Source organism: Schistocerca cancellata, chromosome 1 (genome assembly GCF_023864275.1).
Source record: "Schistocerca cancellata isolate TAMUIC-IGC-003103 chromosome 1, iqSchCanc2.1, whole genome shotgun sequence".
Lineage (NCBI taxonomy): Eukaryota > Metazoa > Arthropoda > Insecta > Orthoptera > Acrididae > Schistocerca > Schistocerca cancellata.
The window spans coordinates 342,919,504-342,940,964 of NC_064626.1; positions in this window are offsets into that span (position 1 = coordinate 342,919,504).

The window sequence follows — 21,461 nt, forward strand, 5'->3', positions numbered from 1 at the left end:
TGTACAGTTTGGAGCGTAAGGATTGCTTTTATTATGTGATTTAAGTTGGTTGACTATTCTGAGGATATCTACTTCTGAGTTACTCATGTCGGCAGTTCTTCTTGATTCGAATTCTGAAATATTTACTTCCTTTTCTTTGGAGAAGGAATTCCTAACACTCGGTGTAAATTACGTTAAATAACGAGCTGCAACAAAAATTTTTCCTTCTTCACTGATTTAGTTTATTGTCTTTAAATGTTCTCACATTCAGTTGGTGGAAGTGATCAGTAAGTGACCCGAGCCCCCAATATAGCAATAAGTAAACTCGCTGTGTAAAATTAAAGAAATTAAAACCAACTGAAAAAGCACAACTAATATTAATTCATGCTAAGTTTCACAGCAATTCACATCTAATCAGAGTCTAACTGACACATGATGCTGTAACCATGGTGCTGATTAGTAGCAGAAATACTCTAAGTCCCTCACAGTCAAAATGAGTCAAAATCCAACCACAGTGTTCAGAATCAGCCCCAAACCCGCCTCACACAAAAAATTCAGAGCTTCACAGATGCTGCCCCAACCAGGCCGCACCAAACACTGTCCTTTAGCAAGACGGCCACCGCTCTTTTATAGTTTCGGTTCACCCCTCTACGGAAAATGCATCATTAAGCAACGGCTAATTCACAGTTGCAAAACGTCGCGATGCCGTAGCTTTTTACATATTCTGATTATAATTACTACCTGCGCACCGTAAGAAACGTGGTACTTCCCTCTTTAATATGACGTACAGTCCTTCGTTGTATCTATTACGGTTTACGCTTTAGGTGTGCAAATGCGAACAATACAAAGATGACATTGTGTATGCCTGCAGAACTGACGTCACGCCCGCCCGTTTGACGTTTTGAAAGTTCCGCATGGCCGGGCCGGTCAGCGGTCAGCTGTTGTGGACGGCCAAGCGGCACCGGCGCCGTGAATCTCAGCGTAAGAACCAGTGGCTAACCAGCAGCGGACGTGACCCCACGGCCCGGGCTGCACCAGAGGCCGTGTGCACTCGAAATCTAAGTCGCAAACAGCGCACAACTTGAACTCCGCTCGTGACTATACCTGAACCTTCCTGCTCAAAAACTAGTTCGTCATGTCACACACTACTACAAAGTGCTACATTATGTGCCTGCCCCTTGTATCCTGTAATATAGAAAGTAACACCATTCTGTAAAATACATGAAAGAAAGTCAGCTATTTAGAAAAAAATAACAAGTATATATTCTACAAATGATCAACAAACAGAGAACGTGCTATTTAGTGTCTAATGGGAGTAGATCATCTAAGGAAATGTTTTACTTTCTGATGTCTGTGTGCTTAAACTACATTCTATTTCTTTGCAAGTTGGCTTCATAGTAACGGTAATTGGCATAGTTTCACTCCAATATAAATTGCCGGGAAGAAATGCAACACCCACAAGAACAAGGTCACTCTATTGAGAAGTGACGTCACTGGCAGTTTATCTTTATAGGAGTCTATGATAACAAATAACCCAAACAGTCCCTTAAGTGCACAGTGTACCCCTCTCTGCCAGCAACCCAGGCATGTATTCTTGTACTCAAACTACCATAAAAGTGGCGAACTGCATCGTGTCGTCATGCGATAGATCATCCGAAGCATCTTGTGCATATTGTTGTAGTTCAGCAATGCTTCCTGCAGGCCCTGGAGATGTACCGTACATGTTCAATCGTCATCTGGTGATTTTGCTGGTCAGGGCAGTTGTTGTACATCACGAGGAGCACTTTGGATCACAGCAGCCCTATGTGGAAGAACATTGTCCTGCTGAAAGTGAACATCATCTCCCTGTCGAAGGAATGGCAGCATCCCGGGGATAACAGCCTGTGCAGTGTAGCAGGCGCTGCTTAATTTACTCTGCAGAAACACCAAATGTGACCAAGAGTTGTGACTCATGGCCCCCTAACCGTGAAACTGGAATCAGTGTGCCGCGGGCGAATGCACTGTGGAACTGGGAACTCGCCAAGTGTTCGCCATGCGTGATTACACCCATCATTCACATGCAGACAGAATCCACTCTCATTACATACTCGTAAGACAACAGAGCACCATTCAGCTCTCTGGTCAACCCTTTCTCGACACCAGAGCTGCAAAGCCTGGTGCTGTCGTGGTGTCAATGGTAGTCTCGCCAGAGGAACACGTGATCTTAATCTTGCTGCAGATAGACGGCTGCCAGTGACCGTTACCAATGATGATGCAGCAACTGCATCACGTGCCCGCGTTTCATACCTGGATGATGTTCGATCAGTCTTTGCTCCTCGCTAAATGCATTGATTTAAATATGCATCTGTGCTCCCTGGATGACCAGAACCTGGTTTACAGCCATGGAAATATTCTACACACCCCTGTTGAAAGCAGCGATACACCACCTACATATTGTGTCCAACATGTGCAGCAGTCCATCGATACGTCATTTCACCTTCCGACAGGACGACATCGTGACCCCATTCAAATGGATGAACCACTTCAGCATGAGTACCTACTCATCTGTGGGGCAGACTTGTACCTACAATGAATGTTGCAGCCACTGTTCACCGCTAAACTTAAGCGCAGTTGCTGCCTGAAGATTCACAGCAGAGGGTGCACACAGAGGCCTCCTCAGTGCAAGGTGACCGCCAATGACCATGACAAATAAATCACTAACACTTCACCCTGGTGCAGCCGAATATAATCCTTGAAGGTGTTGCTCTTTTACGGTGGTATATGTTGTTGTTATGGTCTTCAGTCCAGAGAGACTGGTTTGATGAAGCTCTCCATGCTACCCTATCCTGTGCAAGCCTCTTCATCTCTGAGTAATTACTGCTACCTAAATCCTTCTGAATCTGCTTAGTGTATTCATTCCTTCGTCTCCCTCTACGATTTTTACCCTCCACGCTTCCCTGCAGTACTAAATTGGTGATCCCTTGATGCCTCAGAACATCTCCTACCAACCGATCCCTTCTTCCAGTCAAGTTATGCCATAAATTGCTCTTATCCCCAATTTCATTCAGTACCTCCTCATTAGTTATGTGATCTACCCATCTAATCTTTAGCATTCTTCTTGTTCTATAGCACAACATTTCGAAAGCTTTTATTCTCTTCTTGTCTAAACTATTTATCGTCCATGTTTCACTTCCTTACATGGCTACACTCCACACAAATACTCGTACTTTCAGAAAGGAATTCCTGACACTTAAATCTATACTCGATGTTAACAAATTTCTCTTCTTCACAGACGCCTTCCTTGCCATTGCCAGTCTACATTTTATATCCTCTCTACTTCGACCATCATCAGTTATTTTGCTCCCCAAACAGCAAAACTCATCTACTATTTTAAGTGTCCCATTTCCTAATCTAATTCCCTCAGCTTCGCCTGATTTAATGCGACTGCATTCCATTATCCTCGTTTTGGTTTTGTTGATATTGTTATTATCTCCTCCTTTCAAGACACTGTCAGTTCCGTACAACTGCTCTTTTAGGTCCCTTGCTGTGTCTGACGGAATTACAATGTCATCGGCAAACCTCAAAGTTTTTATTTCTTCTCCAGTGATTTTAATTCCTACTCCGAATTTTTCTTTTGTATCCCTCACTGCTTGCTCAAGATACACATTGAATAACATCGTGGATAGGCTACAACCCGGTTACTCCATTCCCAACCACTGCTTCCCTTTTATGCCCTTGGTTTCTGTACCTGTATTCGACCCCTGTCACCTTCAGAATTTGAAAGAGAGTCTTCCACTCAATATTGTCATAAGCTTACTGTAAGTCTACAAATACTAGAAAAGTATTGCTTTCCTTAATATATATCTGAGATTAGTCGTAGGGCCAGTATTGCCTCGCGTGTTCCAACATTTCTAAGGAATCGAAACTGATCCACCCCGAGGTACGCTTCTACCACTTTTTCCATTCGTCTGTACAGAATTCGTGCCAGTATTTTGCAGCCGTGACTTATTAAAGTGATAGTTTGGTAATTTTCACACCTGTCAACAGCTCCTTTCTTTGGGATTGGAATTATTATAGTCTTCTTGAAGTCGGAGGGTATTTCGCCTGTCTCATACGTCTTGCTCACCAGATGGTACAGTTTTGTCATGGCTAGCTCTCCCAAGGCTATCAGGTTCTAATGGACTGTTGTCTACTCCCGGGGCCTTGTTTCGACTTAGATCTTTCAGTGCTCTGTCAAATTCTTCACGAAATATCATATCTCCCATTTCATCTTAATCTAAGTCCGCTTCCATTTCCATAATATTACGTTCAAGTACATCGCCTTTGTATAGACCCTCTATACACTCCTTCCCTCTATCTGCTTTCCCTTCTTTGCTTCGAACCTGTTTTTCACATGAGCTCTTGATATTCATGTAGGTAGTTCTCTTTTCTCCAAAGGCCTCTTTAATTTTCTTTTGGCAGTATCTACCTTACCCGTAGTGAGATATGCCTCTACACCCTTACACTTGTCCTCTAGCCATCCCTGCTTAGCATTTTGCACTTCCTCTCGATCTCATTTTTGAGACGTTTGTATTCCTTTGCGCCTGTTTCATTAACTGCATTTTTATATTTTCTCCTTTCATCAATTAAATTCAATATCTCTGCTCTTACCCAAGGATTTCTACTAGCCCTCGTCTTTTTATCTACTCGCCGGCCGGTGTGGCCGTGCGGTTAAAGGCGCTTCCGTCTGGAACCGCGTGACCGCTCCGGTCGCAGGTTCGAATCCTGCCTCGGGCATGGATGTGTGTGATGTCCTTAGGTTAGTTAGGTTTAAGTAGTTCTAAGTTCTAGGGGACTGATGACCACAGATGTTAAGTCCCATAGTGCTCAGAGCCATTTGAACCATTTTTATCTACTTGATCCGCTGCTGCTATCACTATTTCATCTCCCAAAGCCACCCATTCTTCTTCTACTGTATTTCTTTCCTCCATTCTTGTGAATCGTTCCCTAAAGTTCTCTCTGAATATCTCTACAACCTCTGTTTTTTTTTTTCAGTTCATCCACGTCCCATCTTCTTAAAATGTCACCGTTTTGCAGTTTCTTCAGTTTCAATCTACAGTTCATAACAGATAAATTATGGTCAGGGTGCACATCTGTCCCTGGATATGTCTTACAATTTAAAACCTGGATCCTAAATCTCTGTCTAACCAGTATATAATCTATCTCAAATCTTCTATTCTTCCCAGACCTTTTCACTTATACAAGCTTCTTCCATGATTCTTAAACCAAGTGTTAGCTATGATTAAGTTATGTTCTGTGCAAAATTCTACCAGGCGGCTTCCTCTTTATTCCTTACCCCCAGTCCATAGTCACCTACTACTTTGCCTTCCTTTTCCTACTATCGAATTCCAGTCCCCCATGACTATTAAATTTTCGTCTCCCTTCACTATCTGAAAAAGCCGGAACCGCGCTGCTACTACGGCCGCATTTTCGAATCCTGCTTCGGGCATGGATGTGTGTGATGTCCTTAGGTTAGGTTTAAGTAGTTCTAAGTCTAGGGAACTGATGACCTCAGATGTTAAGCCCCATAGTGCTTAGAGCCATTGAACCACTATCTGAATAATTTCTTTTATCGCATCACAGATTTTTTCAATCTCTTTATCATCTGCGGAGCTAGTTGGCATAAACTTGTACTACTGTAGTAGGCCTGGGCTTCGTATCTATCTTGGCTACAATAATGCGTTCACTATGCTTTTCGTAGTAGCTGGTCCGCGCTCTTATTTTTTATTCACTATTAAACCTACTGCTGCATTACCCCTATTCGATTTTGTATTTACGTGTATAACCCTGTATTCACCTGACCAGAAGTCTTGTTCCTCCTGTCACCGAACTTCTCTAATTCCTACTATATCTAACATTAACCTATCCATTTCCCTTGTTAAATTTTCCAACCTACCTGCCCGATTAAGGGACCTGACATTCCACGCTCCGATCCGTAAAAGTGCAGTTTTGTTTCTCTTAATATCGACATCCTCCTGTGTAGTTTCTGCCCGGAGATCCAAATGGGGGACTATTTTACCTTCGGAATATTTTACCCATGAGGATTCCATCATCATTTAACCATACAGTAAAGCTGCATGCCCTCGGGAATAGTTACGGCTGTAGTTTCCCCATAGTTTCAGCCGTTCGCAGTACCAGCACACCAAGGCCGATTTGTTTAATTGTTCAAGGCCAGATCAGTCAATCATCCAGACTGTTGCCCTGCATCTACTGAAAAGGCTGCTCCCCTCTTCAGGGACAACACGTTTGTCTGTTCTCCCAACAGATACCCCTCCGTTTTGGTTGCACCTGCGGTACGGCTATCCGTATCGGTGAGGCATGCAAGCCTCCGCACCATCGGCAGGGTCCATGGTTCATGAAGGGACGGTGGTATATATTGGAGTGAAGCTGTGGTGTTCATCGTTAATGAGCGGCTAACTTGCAAAGAATTTGTTAGAATGTAATTTAAGCACACATAAACTAGACAAGAAAGCAGTTCCATCAGTGTACATGATCTACTCCCATTTGACACTAAATATCACAATTCCTGTCTATTGAGTATTTGTAAAATATAAACTTTTTTTTTACATGGCTGAGTTGCTATAATCTATTCTCTTCAGAATGGTGTGCCTTTTTATCTTACAAGATGAAGTCACTGCATTTCATGCAGTTTAATATTTTTTTCAATTATATTCACAGAGCTGAGTTATTCATCATTTGTCCACGCTTTAATCATGAAAATGGAGATCCTACTAGTTAAATTTTCACTGAAACAAGTGAAATTAGTTATATTTGCAGAATGAATAGATCTAGAATTTGGTGGAAATATAAAGAATTTGAGACTGAACCGAAGAATTTTTGGTCACAGGTTTCTTCACCAGAAAAGAAGAAAGAAAACACAAAAGGAAAATCATACTGATGAGCATAAAGCGTAGAAATGAAAAGTAAAGGCAGTCATAATTATAAGTCCAACAGAAGGAAGGAAAGAAGACTAGACTTTCACACACCGTCTACAGCGATGTCATTAGCGACGGAGAACTGGCTCGGATTTTTTGAAGGATGGGAAATGAAATCAGCCGTGTCCTTTGAAAGAAAGCATCCGGGCACTTTTCTGGAACTATTTACAGAAACCAAGGAACACTTAAATATGGACGGACGTGGATTTGAATCGTAGTCCTCCCGAGTGCAGTGTGGTAATCACTGCGCCATCTTTCTCGCCGTATGTCTAACAGTCACACTCTCGACAATCAGTTAGTAGTTTTATCTGCGGAATTGCCCACAAGAGGTACAGAGTACGAATTAGTTGTCAAAGTATTGTTACTCTCTTAATGCCTGAATAAAAAGTAAAAAAGTCATATTTTTAGCCAGTAATGACATGTTATAGTGTACATAAAGTCAAATGTAAGACACGTTCTACTCGCCAGGTGTAACTGAGTACGTCGCATATTTGAGGCAATTGGTATTTGAGACACTGAACACTTACAACACGTCATTTAGCAAATGATTTTTATTCAACATTTTGATGATATATTGCTGTTGTCGGTTTTAATTGTACATTTCTTTTTTTACTGTAGGGTATGCTGAAACTGTCACAGACTCTCTTCGCAGGTGGTACACGAGATTTGAAATGTCCACTTGTATTTCGTCTAGCATAAACCCTCTGGGATCCATCGCTGGTAAAATGAAAGCTTCATGGTGTTAGTAGTTCATTAAAATCTTCACACTGCAAAAAAATGTGGAATGTGATCATTCAGAACAATGAATTATAATATATTTGTAGTAAATTAACGAATATGTAAGTAAATAACGATCACACTTATTAGTCACTGAAGTATTCTGCTGCTACAAAGGAACGAAAATTTTTGCCTTCACTTCATTTGATTTGGTCTCTTGCATGCGCCCACAAAGGAACACAAACATTGAATGATATGCATTTTACGCTAACAGTGTTTTTGAATTCAGCTGCAAGTACAGCCAGTTTATTACATCTAAAGATGATTTACGCTCCGTCACAGATACTATAGAACAAGCAAATAATTTTCAGAACAGCTCTTACCGCTGTACTTAGTTGCAATTCTCCAATCAATCGCGACAACTTCTAGTGTCTGTGTAATGAGCAAGAATGCGAAAGTCAAGTCGCTGTATGTGTTACCTGAAACATTCAGGAAATCGTAGCACATGTCATAGGCGGTGGTAACTTCGTGTAGATTCTGTACCTATACCCACTGGCTCTCAAAAAGAGTCACTTTTGTTTTTATTAGTGGCGCATTGTTATGATGCGAATTCGCGACACGCGGCATTAAGGGCGTAAAAATTTCAAACGATTAATAACTGAATAATTTACAACGGTGTCTGAGAAGGTAAGTAACACTAAATGCGTAAATGAAAAGAAAATTGCAGTCATTAGGTACAGACTCAACCAAAATTGTAAACTAACGAATGAAGTAGTACTGAGATGGAGAGATAAAAGAAAAAAAATGTTGACTAATTGAAAGGGGATGGGAGAGGGTAAACGCATGAAATGAGTTGAAGATTGGCGAATTAATAAGAAGCCATTATTGACGAAATTTACTGGTTGCAGTCCTCGGACCGACAAGACGTCATTCTCTCTTCTCTCTCGCTGTTTCACCTAACGATTTTCCGATATTATTCCTTCGCAGATCGACACTTTCTGTGACCCTCTTCACTGGCTAGTGGTTTGCCCGTGAACTCAAGGGCGCGCTCAACTGTAGTTCGAACTGGACAATATAGTTACATTTTACCTTTTACTCCTTGTGTACTGTTTCGATCTGGCTCGGATCCCCATAATTCCTAACAGCCACACTGCCATTAGCACATCATTAGGCAATTAAGAGGGGTGCTGTTAGATCTGTTACCGTTAGGTGGGATCAACACGCGAGAGCGAGAGTTATGGATACGCTTCGTGAACCCAGATGGATATCGGAGGACGTTCTTTTCGCGAAAGATTATTCAGAAAATTTAGAAAACCGGTATTTGCTGTTGGTTGCAGAACTGTTCTGCTGCCACCAATGTACATGTCGCGTAAGGACAAGATAAGAGCAATCAGGGCTCGTACTGAGGCACATAGACGGTCGTATTTCCTTAGCTCCCTTTGCGTGCGCAACAGGAAAGGGACTAACTAGTAGTGGTACAAGTTAACCTCTGCCATGCACCGTATCGTGGGTTTCGGATTATGTATGTAGATTTAGATATCGATGCCCAAAGCATGTAACATTTCTTGATCTCTAAGGCCTAGCGCCATCAGGTTTAAACCTAGAACAACTTTTTAAAAAAGTCTGTAATTGTTAAATAAATAATAACACAACACGCTAATGTGACTGTTGGCTACATTTCAGTGTTAACATTTATCTTTCTTAATATACAGAATTATTAATTTAATGCCGTAGTACATCACTCTAACTCAACCTCTTGAATTATACCAAAAGTTCTAGAAGTAAATATGGCACCATATCCAATTATTCACTCTATAATCAGATATTTAAAAAACCTGCAGCAGTACAAAGACAGTAACAGCAGTAAAGGAACAGATGAATAGAAAACAACCTCGCTTTCCCCGAAAATATGTCCAGTGTGGAAACACTACTCTACCTTCGTCCAAAACGCGGTATGGGATTAAGTCGTAAGTAGAACAATTTCTGTGGCGGAAGCCCGTGACCGGGCTATTGCCAGACTTCATACTGAGTATATGCTTTCTTCACCGTGACAACAGAAGTGGGATGGTGGCGAACCCATCACCAAGGCCACCTTTCACTCCCAGGAAAGAAATTTCTCATTTAATAGCAGACTCGGTGGAACTGGGGCGTCCTGGAGGGACTGTAACGAGGAAGACGAGGAATCCCCGCTCCTAACTGGAACTGAACCCAGAAACCGCCAGAGGCGGTGCCTTGCGCTGTGTCCACTAGACCACCATAGCCACAGGTCTTCGTTATGATACAATCGCAAGAACATTTTGCAAGTTGGTCGTTGTGATACGAAGTTAACTACTCCCATGAGGATAGAATAGACAAGCCCTGAAGTTTTAAGATATGGAGTAAATCTGATAGATTACAGACTGAAATCGGAAATGCAGTGTGGTACGTAATGTTTAACAGAATAGTCACACGCAAAAGTTGTGGATCATTAAGATAATGAGCAAGAATTGGTTAAGTGTTTGCTTTCTGCCTATAGCGTCAACCAATGCACATCAGGCTGTCCCTCGAATTTACAATCGTAGATTCGAAGTATGAAGGTATAGTTGTACCATCAAGTTACGAATATGATTTCCATATAGCATCTCTATAAGGTGCCCGATCACTCCGCAGCACCTTTCGTAAGTACTGATCGTCTTAACGGCAGTTGCCGGCCTGCCTTTGTGCATCTGAAAACTAATTTCGTGCTAAAAGACAATACATATTTCTAATGTTCTGCAATTGTAAACTTAAGTCAGTTACTGGCCTCTGATGTACCTAAATATCCGTCGGCCATGATTTGAATCAACAAAGTAGAGGAATACAGTCGTGTAGCAATGTATCACGATTAATAATAAATAGTCGAGAAAGAAAGATGATAGCAGAACGACAGAACTGATTTAGAAGCCCACATAGATCATCAAAGAAAAAGAAACAAGAGTGAATTTCGCAACAACCAAGCTGAATGCTAAGTTCTCAGCACGCAACTTTAAATACTACAAAAACTCTTTCATATTTCAGGAGACGGTGATAACTTCGATCACACAGAGCAGTGGATTGAAAAGAGAAAATTTTTCGTCATACTCAGCTCTCATTTAATCAATAGTGAATAAACTATGTGTTTCTATTTTACTATGTCGAAGAATACAGCTACAATCCTGAATGTGTAGTAATTGTGAATACAGCGTGCATAAATTTAGCAATCCGTCCTGAAGTAACCAAATCACTTCATTTAAACTTACCTGCAGCAAGTAACTGAAATGATCTTACCCAATTGCTTAATCATTTCAGAAGCTCCATATCAGCTCATATTGACTACAGGCAAACTCTGTCTTCCTCCCGAAGCGGAAATAGAATTGAACTTGAAGCGATGCATTAGCAGAATTGCGAAAGCTTCTTCTAATATGGAAGACCGCGTGGCTTTCAAACTGCGAAAGTTCCAATGGCTAATAGAGAAACCTATACTGCAAATAGAAGTTTTGCAATATACTAAGAATAAAATATAGTGGTTGAAAATGAAATCGACATATGATTAGACAACTTCATCATCCCCTCAATGATAAATTAAACAAATTTGTCATTTACTCAGGAGGAGACCGCCAGATGTCATTACAAACAGGTAGATGACATCCTAATGCATTTCAAAAAGATTAACTTATTTAAGAAAATTAATTAAAGTGATTTTTAAATGAAATTGATCAATGTAACCTGATGGAAAAGACCTTTTGCTTGACATTAGATAACACTAACTCATGCTTTACCAAAAATTCAGATTTTATTGTTTAACCATACTAATTATCATCATGATAAAACCTTCAGGTCTGTTAAGCACAAAACCGCAGCCATGTGCATATTTTGTATGCAAGACGGATTAATATTGATTAACTCTGACAATACAAAAAATAACTAGACAATTTGGGTTACGAAAATGTAAGATGCTCAATCTAAATAATATTCAAAGAAATAATGCTGAACAAAAGTGGGAATTTAAGGTGTAAATTAATAACAGAAATCATTCTTTTTCATGGGTAAAATTAATTGCAAAAGGTACAGATACAACATTCCACATACAAATGTTAAGTAAAAACATTATACTTAAATGAAATAATAATAACGCTAGATATTCTGTTGTGTAAATGTTTCCTGTACATATATGTGTTCGTTAGAAATAATATTCTCTTGTATTAAAAGAATTAAAGAGGAGGAGCCCTCTAAAACAAGGATTTAAAGAATGTTTTGAGCTCAAGAATGTAAACATTTTGGAGTGGTACGATATTATGTTAGCACAAGAAGTCGCTCAGTAAACAGTGGCACAAATATGTGTAAAGACATTAGCAAAAGTAATGTAATAACATGGAATTTTGTCCTATGACACTGACTGTCAATTATCTTAAATGGTTCGTAAGCATCTCCACTACTGGAAGTTCATCATAAGCTTCTGCATTTAAAATATATTTTTGACTATATTTTTCAAAATATTTCAGGTTTCACTGCTGTGAATGTCAGCTGAATTACATTTCATACGTGAGTTTTCGATAAAATTACTGAAAAATCATTTAATACAAAAAAACATATTGTTATGGGTGCACTGAAATGTCAAAGAGTTTGAAAGGGGACTAGATTCTTTTGTCACAGTGAAATACACAGTAAAACACAGATATATTCCCAAAAGTTTCATATCGCAACAAATTGTTAGTTATTGTGCTACAGGCCGGAATAACGTAATATTTGATACATCTCCTTGATGTATAGTACTAGTAGTCCATGTCTCTGAATTTGAGATAGTCTGTGACATGCTTCAGGTACAGGTGACTTATTGGAGTTTATGGAGGGATTCAAGACCTCATACTCTACAGGTCATATCAGTGACATGGCTACTACTTCATCTGGGGAACCATGGGTTTGGTATGTGATGAGCTCCATTCTGCTTGGCAGACTCATGGGCCACTGTGTTCCCTGATAGGCTTAGTCATCTGTGGCCTCAGCCAACAGCTGACCAGACAGCATATGTATTGTGTGATAGTGTATCAGCCTGACTGACATCAACCACGCCATGGTTTGACACATGGAAGTATACAAAGAAAATTAATTGATAATACACACTTATTCAGCAGTTATACATATCACCTACGAAGCTGAAAGTTGTGTTATAACAGATAGTTAGTCTACTCCTATACAGTATTTACAAATCTTTTCAGATCATAACAATAAATGTAAGTTTTACTGTACATGCTTTCACTAGTAACCAAATTACGTTATATCATAAAATAGTTCTGACATTACAGCAAAAATAAAACAAATAATATCCACGACAGGTGCAAAGGTACTATCTTAAATGGAAACAGTAGATAAAATTCATGTTATTAATGGTCTGGCATGGATCCATGAATTGGTTAATTATCCTTCATCCCACAACACATAGCTCATTACTGCCACACAGTGTGTAAATTAATCATCACTTATACTTTAATGATACACAGATATAAAATTTTACTGCTACTAGGTAACTCCAGCACCATCTATAGCCTACTTATCCTAATTCATTGGGCCTCTTTTCTGTGGATTCTTCCTCGGCAGGAGAATAACATGGAATCTCAATCAGATTCCCACTACATCATCATAAATTAGATATGATCTGGTCATAATTCCACAGATTCCCCCTTTCAACTTTAAATTAACGAACTCCTGACTACAGTACTCCACCTATAAATGAAAACTGGGCTAATAAACATTTTACATTGTCCTCCGACTCTTCTCTGCTCCCTGAAGTCACAACCGGTATTTGACCTTTCTTTCTATGAAGTATTATTAACGAAGACAATGAGTCACAGCGCAATATTCATTACCAAAACTTAAAATTTCGTGTATAGAAGAAAAATGTCATATATACACGTAGATAGTTAGCACTACACATGGAAATTACGCTATTTATTATCTTAATAAGGGTCAACTTTACTTAACTCTCTTTAGAAATAACTCATTTTCTACTTATAATTCACAATTAAATTTCTTCATTAATCTCAAATCAGTTCTTATTATTACTCTCATTTTCTATGTTTTTAATACTTTGTATTTTTTTTATGTCAATATTCTTCCGTTTGTAGGATGATAGATATGCTGGCAAGAATTCGGTCAAGTTAAAATTTAAGGTGTTCAAGGCAGATTTCGCTGAGGTGAGCTTGACTGGTGCAGAAAGCAAAGGAATAGGGGCCCTAGAGGATGGTCTTGTGCTCACTGACAATAGGTCAGCCAGAGACAGCGAATAAACAATTTTTTTCACCAAGTGCTCCTGGCTGGCAACATGAAAGAGACAATGAAGCAAAAGTGTATAGTGCTGGTGTTAGCCACTTTTTGGAATATGCCGCGATTTGAGCATTTTTTAGTTCTGCAATAATTCGATGGTTCGTCATAGCATAAATACAAACATACCAGTGTAATCTTGGCACTGAGATACATCTATTGGAATATTAATATTGTGTATATCTAAGAATCTGCAAGAATTAGACGTCTGCAGCAAACGAATGTTGTCATGCTAATGAATGAAAATTAAGTGCTTCAAGCCACATGACAGCCATATAAACAAGGTGAGAGATGATAGCCTAACACTATGGCTATCATTCCCCAACGTCTAACGTTCATATTATTTGATATATTGAGATATTACTAATTTTATATCTTTATTACTGAAATGCGTCAGATGACTGAATCCACCAGAGTCACGTACTAAATGAATGCACTGCGGCAAGTCTCACATTGTACCGTACATTAAAATATTGTATTTGTCAAGAAATCATTAAATTATTAATATCTAATTTATTTAACAAATTGGAGTCAGGCTAACATTAAAAACACTCTAACTTAAAGATGGAAAATTAATCAGATAGTGTGATGATGAGAATAGAATGAGTGTGAGACGAAATTTCAGTTGAGCAGGCCAAGATCAGTTATTTATATTTTCTAAATGTTTTGTCTTGTTCATTTGTTATGAGGGCGAAAATGCTAGTTACTTTACAAAGTACTTACGTGTAAACTTTTATAAAATGTTTGGGTAACCTGATGGCAGGGTCGCAGATAAACTACAATAATCCTGTGGAGTCTACCGCTGGTCATGAAAACAGATGTGCAAAACACTACCTTATGACTATACTGCGTCACATTTGTTAGTAACGTCATACATCGTGCGAGTATCAATCCCAAAAGATAGTCACACATCTTAAATTCATTCCACACAATTCCAGAAGTTTCTCTGGAATTTCTCAATCATAATGATATAGTAACCTCGAGAAGCTTCACTTGGCAGTGATAAATCATGCAAAAGTTTCTATCGTCCATAAGTTTTCCACAACAGTAAAGCTTCCCTTACTAATAACTGAATGAAAAAGTGGAGCCAAATTTATAGCAATTTCATAATATTCCTCAGTCCGAAAAATGCAGTTATAATGAACCAGAATTTACACATGAAAATACACATCCCATATGAAAGAGTATATAAACAAAAAACAAAAATCATAGCTGCAAAAAATTTCTATTCTCAGGGCACAAAACTGCTGCTTCAACACTCTGTAAAGTATGTTTCTCATAAGCATGAAATAATTCAATAAGAAAATAGCATTACCTCACCCAGCAACGGTCTGTCGGTAAGCTCTCACTCATTTGATTCTCTACTTGCATATACTTTCAAACAACATGAACAAAAAAACTCGATTATACTCCTATCTCCTTCAAAGACGGTGGTTATCGATGTTAACCACTTATTTTATGAAATATGGTGGCCGAACTCGGCACCAATAGTCGTTGTGAGTCACACAGTTAGTTGAGGGAGTTCTTTTAGATGGCATAACACTGGATTTTACGCATTTCGCTTTCCTACTGTCGCTACATTACAGTTTATTTGTTGGATTGCAACAGTTTTGCTTGGTTTAGTTGGTGTATGTTCTCAAGATCAAATGTGGCGCATATATACTACTTTTATTTTCAAATAAGTACTTTCATATATAAATTTACTTCATGGTTATGAACTTAATCGCAATAGTTATGTAAAACAAGTTTATTTAATTCATATTTTTATTACTTTTATCTCAGTTAGCGCTGCCAACCATCGCTCAATTGGCATACACCTTTCACCCAGTAGGGCTAGGAGACGTCTTACTGACGATGAAATTCGAAAGACTCAAATAGTGAAATAACTTTGTATTAAGACCGTGACAGTGACCCTACATACGTTGTCGACAGTGATACAATTGTGTTATCATCCCTTCCAAAGAAAGTAGGAATGAATCAGATGATAATTTGCCGAAACATAATCGTCACCTGTAGCTCAGTGAAGCAGTTCATGAGAGACAAATCTGTGAAAAGAGGCTATAAAATATGGATGTGCCTGATGGATCTGCATATAATTTTAAGTTCCTAATTTGTATTGGAGAATTAGGTAAAGAGAAGTCTGAAATGGGACTGGGTACATGGGTAGAGACAGATTTATATCAAAAACTTTATGGTAAATATCATATTATTTCTATGGATAATATCTTCACATCTTATAATCTCTTTGTCCTACCAAAAGCCCAGAAAATGTTTGCAGTTGGTACTGTGAACCGTACAAGTAAATTCCTCCCAAAACTAAAGGAAGATAAAAGGATGATATGATGGGACTTTTACAACAGAGTCAGCATTTTACAAACTAGCTGTGACCCTGATCTCCACTATGAATGATGCAAGTCATACCAAAATTTTAAATAGGAGGGATAAATGAGGATTAACTACTCTAGTGGCCTTTCCCCGCGTACCGAGTGATTGTAACAGGAGCATGAATTTTGTTTTCAATTTTGATCGTCTAAAGTGAGATTATAGTTGTGATCACAAAGTAAAAAATGGTGGCATAGGCTTCTCCTTCACTGTACTGATGTGGGTAGTGAATGCATTTAGCACCCACAAAAGGACTGAGATGGAGCAAATCACGAATAAGGACTTCCGAATAAAAGTGTAAGAGTACAAAGGACTGCTTGCTAAAGTGACTGTTCACAGCAGTGACATAAGTGAGAAATGGAAGAACATGACTCTCAATAAACATAAAGCGCATGTGAACAAACAAATCAGTTGGTAAATAGTGCATATCAGCCAAAACAGGCCACATCTAGAAGAAGTGCAGTATGCAGCACACGTGCTGTTCCTGTTAGAACATTACTGATGCGTTCAACATGTATGCGCCTATTGAGACGTAGCGCCTGACATTGCAAAAGCTGCGAACAGACGTGCAGAATGGTTAGGCGCAGAGGGATGGCTTCAGATCCCGGTGTGTATGCTGTTTCTGCTCAGTCTGGTAGACGTCACTAGCTGACGGACACTGAACTGCAGTCAAAAAACTGTCATTTTTATGTGCAGTTCTGTTTGTTTAATTTTCTAATTGTTTATTAATTACTATTATAATTGTGCTTAGTTACGAGAGTGGATGAAGATGTATGTAAAATAATGTTTTATGTAAAGTTTTATAATATACAGTGAAATAACTGGTACCGTGAGCAATGTTCGAGAATGACTTGTGTGTTAGTCATTCGTACTGGGGAATTTGTTATAAACTATTTCGTGCTGGTGAAATGAGATAATGACTTCGGTAAAGTCTTTTTGTTAACAGAGAGTTAATTTTATATTTATGGGATTTCAAAATTTGTCTCTTAATTTTATCCATATTCTGCAGCTTAAAACGTGACTGTATTCAAAACATTGGAGGTATGAATTAAACAACGCCTTCAGTCACAACTTTTTCGTGTTTTATTAACTACACGATTCATTTCGGACCCTGTGGGCATTTCACCCCATTCAGCAGAAGAAATAAAACATGTTTTAAGACAAATTACACCTGACGATGGACGCACAGGGTCCGAAATGCATCGTGTAGTTAATAAAACACGAAAAAGTTGTGACAGGAGGCGTTGTTTAATTCATACCTCCAATGTTATCTATGTTAATTTACTGTTCTGTTTCAGTGACAATTTTGATTGGTTCTGTATACATGCGCGGAATTAAGCTGGTTTGATGCTGCTTTCCCATTGGCTGTGAAGTTTGTCTGCCATATATCTTACTGGCGCGTATTTTGGTAACTAGAAATTTATTTTGTGTAGAGAGAAGGGTAGAATTGGGGCTTGGATCTCGTAGTGATCACATCTACGATATGCGCTCCGATGAAAATTGTTAATATTGTGATACTTTGGTACCGAAATGTTTGAGAAGCAGCACAAAGTGTGGAAGAGAGTTCAATTTAATGCACAGCGTGAAATTCGGAACTTTTGCCGACATTTTAAATAACTGTAATAAATTCCGTGTGGCATGTTGCTTATTCGCGAACTTGAACATTCTGTTACGTGAGACTGATTATAGCAACATTACTTTCATTTAACTATTCCTTCCACCGACAAAACAATTTTTAGTGCGACTTGAGTTACGAGATGTACAGCGCTTTTTTCTATAGATTTTCCCGACTGAGAACTGCATTTCAGTAACTTCAAGGAGGCGTGCACGTGAGAAGAGCGTCACAGCTAGTTAAGTGGAATTTTGCAACGCACCGCGCCGCCCACTCTTTGTCTAAGAAAAGACAATGCTTGCTTTCAGATATTTCAACCTCAACAACAGCGCATTTGTAAGCTGGTTGCGTAAATAATTTACTAAGGAATCTGATTAATGAACTTCTTGAAATTCGTCAAGAAATAAGTAACAAATGTGCATTATGGGCAGTGGTTAACAGAAGTATCCACAATTTGATTGACTGTAATTAAAAAAAGGCAGCAAAATATTTTAAAGTTCTATTCAAACTTACTGTTTTGTTTGTCGAAACGTTTTATAATTTTGGAAAAAAAACCTCATGTTTTACTTTGAATAAGGTTTCTACCCCGCAAACAAATATTCCAATATATTCCAGTAATTATTCACATTATATTACTTACGTTCACAAAATAATTTCGGCAAGTGATCGCTAATAGCCCTTACTTCTCTTTTAAGCCAGCATGAAAATGAATTCGCCCCACAGCATTTCACCGGAGTAGTACTATCTAACCATAAAGTTCTCACATCTGAAATATACGTAAAATACCAAGCTATTATCTTCAGTCAGTTTGACCGACTGTGGTTCTCACAACACCATAACAGGTAACACTTAGGAACTCATACGATGCTACAGAAAATACAGCATATCTTCCAAAATGTAATTACTCTAGGTTCCTTTCAAGGCATATTCGTAGGTGAAGGAGGTGGTAGAATACGATTCTTTACTAGAAAAATGCAATGAGGCTACAAAGAAGATTGCTTACAAAACGATCCTGAACCTATCTTAGATATTAGTGAAATGTACAGGACCGACACGAAATTGCACTAATAGTTTAAGAAAACAGTACTGACGGAGGAGTGTAGCAATAAACTACAACTACCTACGTGTCGGTCCCGTAGCGACCGCGAAGAAAAGGTAACACTAATTACAGTGAGCTCAGACACAGGGAAGAAATCACATTTCCAGTACTCAAGACTCCAAACGGAACGGAATAAAACTTTAATTCGTGGAACAATGGGAAGTGTTCTCTGCCATGCACTTCACAGGGGTTCGAAGAATGTAAGTGTAATTTTAGAGACGCAGCATGGACAGACATCTAGAAACACTGCGAGAATGCTTGCTTGAACATGAACGAAGATGCTAGCCAAGGCTGAAGGTTGCACTGTTATATTTGACCAAGAAAGTCACCTGTGCTATGTCCTCATTATATTGCAAGTGTCAGCCGTGTTCAGAACAGTGTTCTCTGTAGTTGTGAGTGTATTATGTCGTAGCTAGGTAAATGTGAATGTAGACGAATTGCTGGAGCCCTTATGACAGATGCTTCCGTAACGAAGGCAGCCATAATGTTTGGTGTTTCAAGACACATTATATCGAAAGTTGATAGCGCATACAGGGAAAGCAGAAAAACATCGTACTCTGAGTCTCAATGTGGACAACAGTGTATGTTGAGTGATCATGACGGATGATGACTGAAAAGAATAGTGACGAAAAATAGGAGGACGACAGACGAAAAAGTCTCTGCAGAACCGAATGTTCCACTCGCGAACCCTGCGAGTTTCAAACTAAAATAAAGCGAGCTTCATTGGCTGGGAATCGCAGAGTGACCTTTCATTCATCAGTGATGCAAATTCTCGTAGCAAAAAAGCGTGCTGCCGAAGCCATGAAACCTGGACTTGGAGAAACGGGAGACAGTCACTTAGCCGGTTGAGCCTGTTTCACACTATTTTGTAACTTCTGGTGTGGTTTGTGTCCCAAGGGTGAAACATGGTGGGGGCTCGGTGATGATTTTGGCGGGCAGCTATATCGTGGTACTCCATCGGCCCCATGGTTACTGCCAATGATGATTTTTAGACCTCCGTGCCTCAATCTGTAAAAACGGAACCCTTGTAGAATAGCTTTGTTGTTCGTTTGTCTGTTTGTCTGACTGTTCAGAACCCTTTTTCTCATGAACAAGTGGAAATTTATGTCACATATTAAGGTCTATAGTCCCTTGGCAATGTAAAATGTTAAGCTTCTAAGGCTATGCAATCAAAAGATACGGCCATTTATGTCACACACTTTGATACTCTGAAATTCACTCATCAGAATCTATAGGGTTTCATCCTGTTGACCTGTACTCTTGAAATTAGGCAAGGGGCAAAGTTTCACAGTAAAAGTAAAGTAAAAACTCTGAAACTTGTTAAATTATAATTATATGACATAAAAAATATCTTTTGCCATTTGAACATATATTGCATTCACCGTCCGTCTACATCTACATCTACGTTATTACTCTGCTATTCACAATAAAGTGCCTGGCAAAGGATTCATTGAACCACCCTCAAGCTGTCTCTCTACCGCTCCACTCTCGAACGGCACGCGGGAAAAAGTAGTACTTAAATTTCTCTTATTTTATCGTGATGAGCATTTCTCCCTACGTAGGTGAGTGCCAACAGAATGTTTCCGCAATCGGAGAAGAAAACTGGTGATTGAAACTTCATGAGAAGATCCCGTCGCAACGAAACACGCCTTTGTTCTAATGATTACCACTCCAGTTCAAGTATGATGTCTGTGACACTATCTCTCCTATTTCGCGATAATACAAAACGAGCTGCGCTTCTTTGTACTTTTTCGATGTCATCCGTCGGTCCCACCTGATGCGGATCCCACACCGCACAGCAATACTCCAGAATATGGCGGACAAGTATAGTGTAAGCAATCTCTTTAGTAGATCTGTTGCATCTTCTAAGTGTTCTGCCAGTGAGTCGCCGTCTTTGGTTTGCTCTAGCCACAATACCCAAAAGCATAGTGAACAAAAATTACTGCACACAAACATCAAATGTATGTTGTAGTAATACTTTAGTAAGTAAAAAAGAAAGTTTTATTAATCCTCTCTCTCTACATATATAAATTTAAGTCATCAGCTCCTTTCTTTTTGTATGTCCGATTTAGAATGACGAACTATCGTAGAAATTTTCATACGGTCTTGAAATTCACTGGACCGGTATCTATCCAGTATCGACATCGATAACAGGCAAAAATTGTTGAGATTCTCGAGATGCATAATTAAATTTGTACGGAACCATCAGTGCGCAAGTCGTACTGCACTTGGCCAATTTTTGCTGATCAGGTCACCACCATGTTACAAATTTTGTTCGCCAGTGGTGACGCTGTGTTCTGGGACGAAAGGCTCCCGTTCACACAGCTCCCATTGTCCAAGATTAGTTCTGTGAGCACGAGGGTGAATTGTGGCATCTCCCCTGGCGACAACAAACTCAGTATTA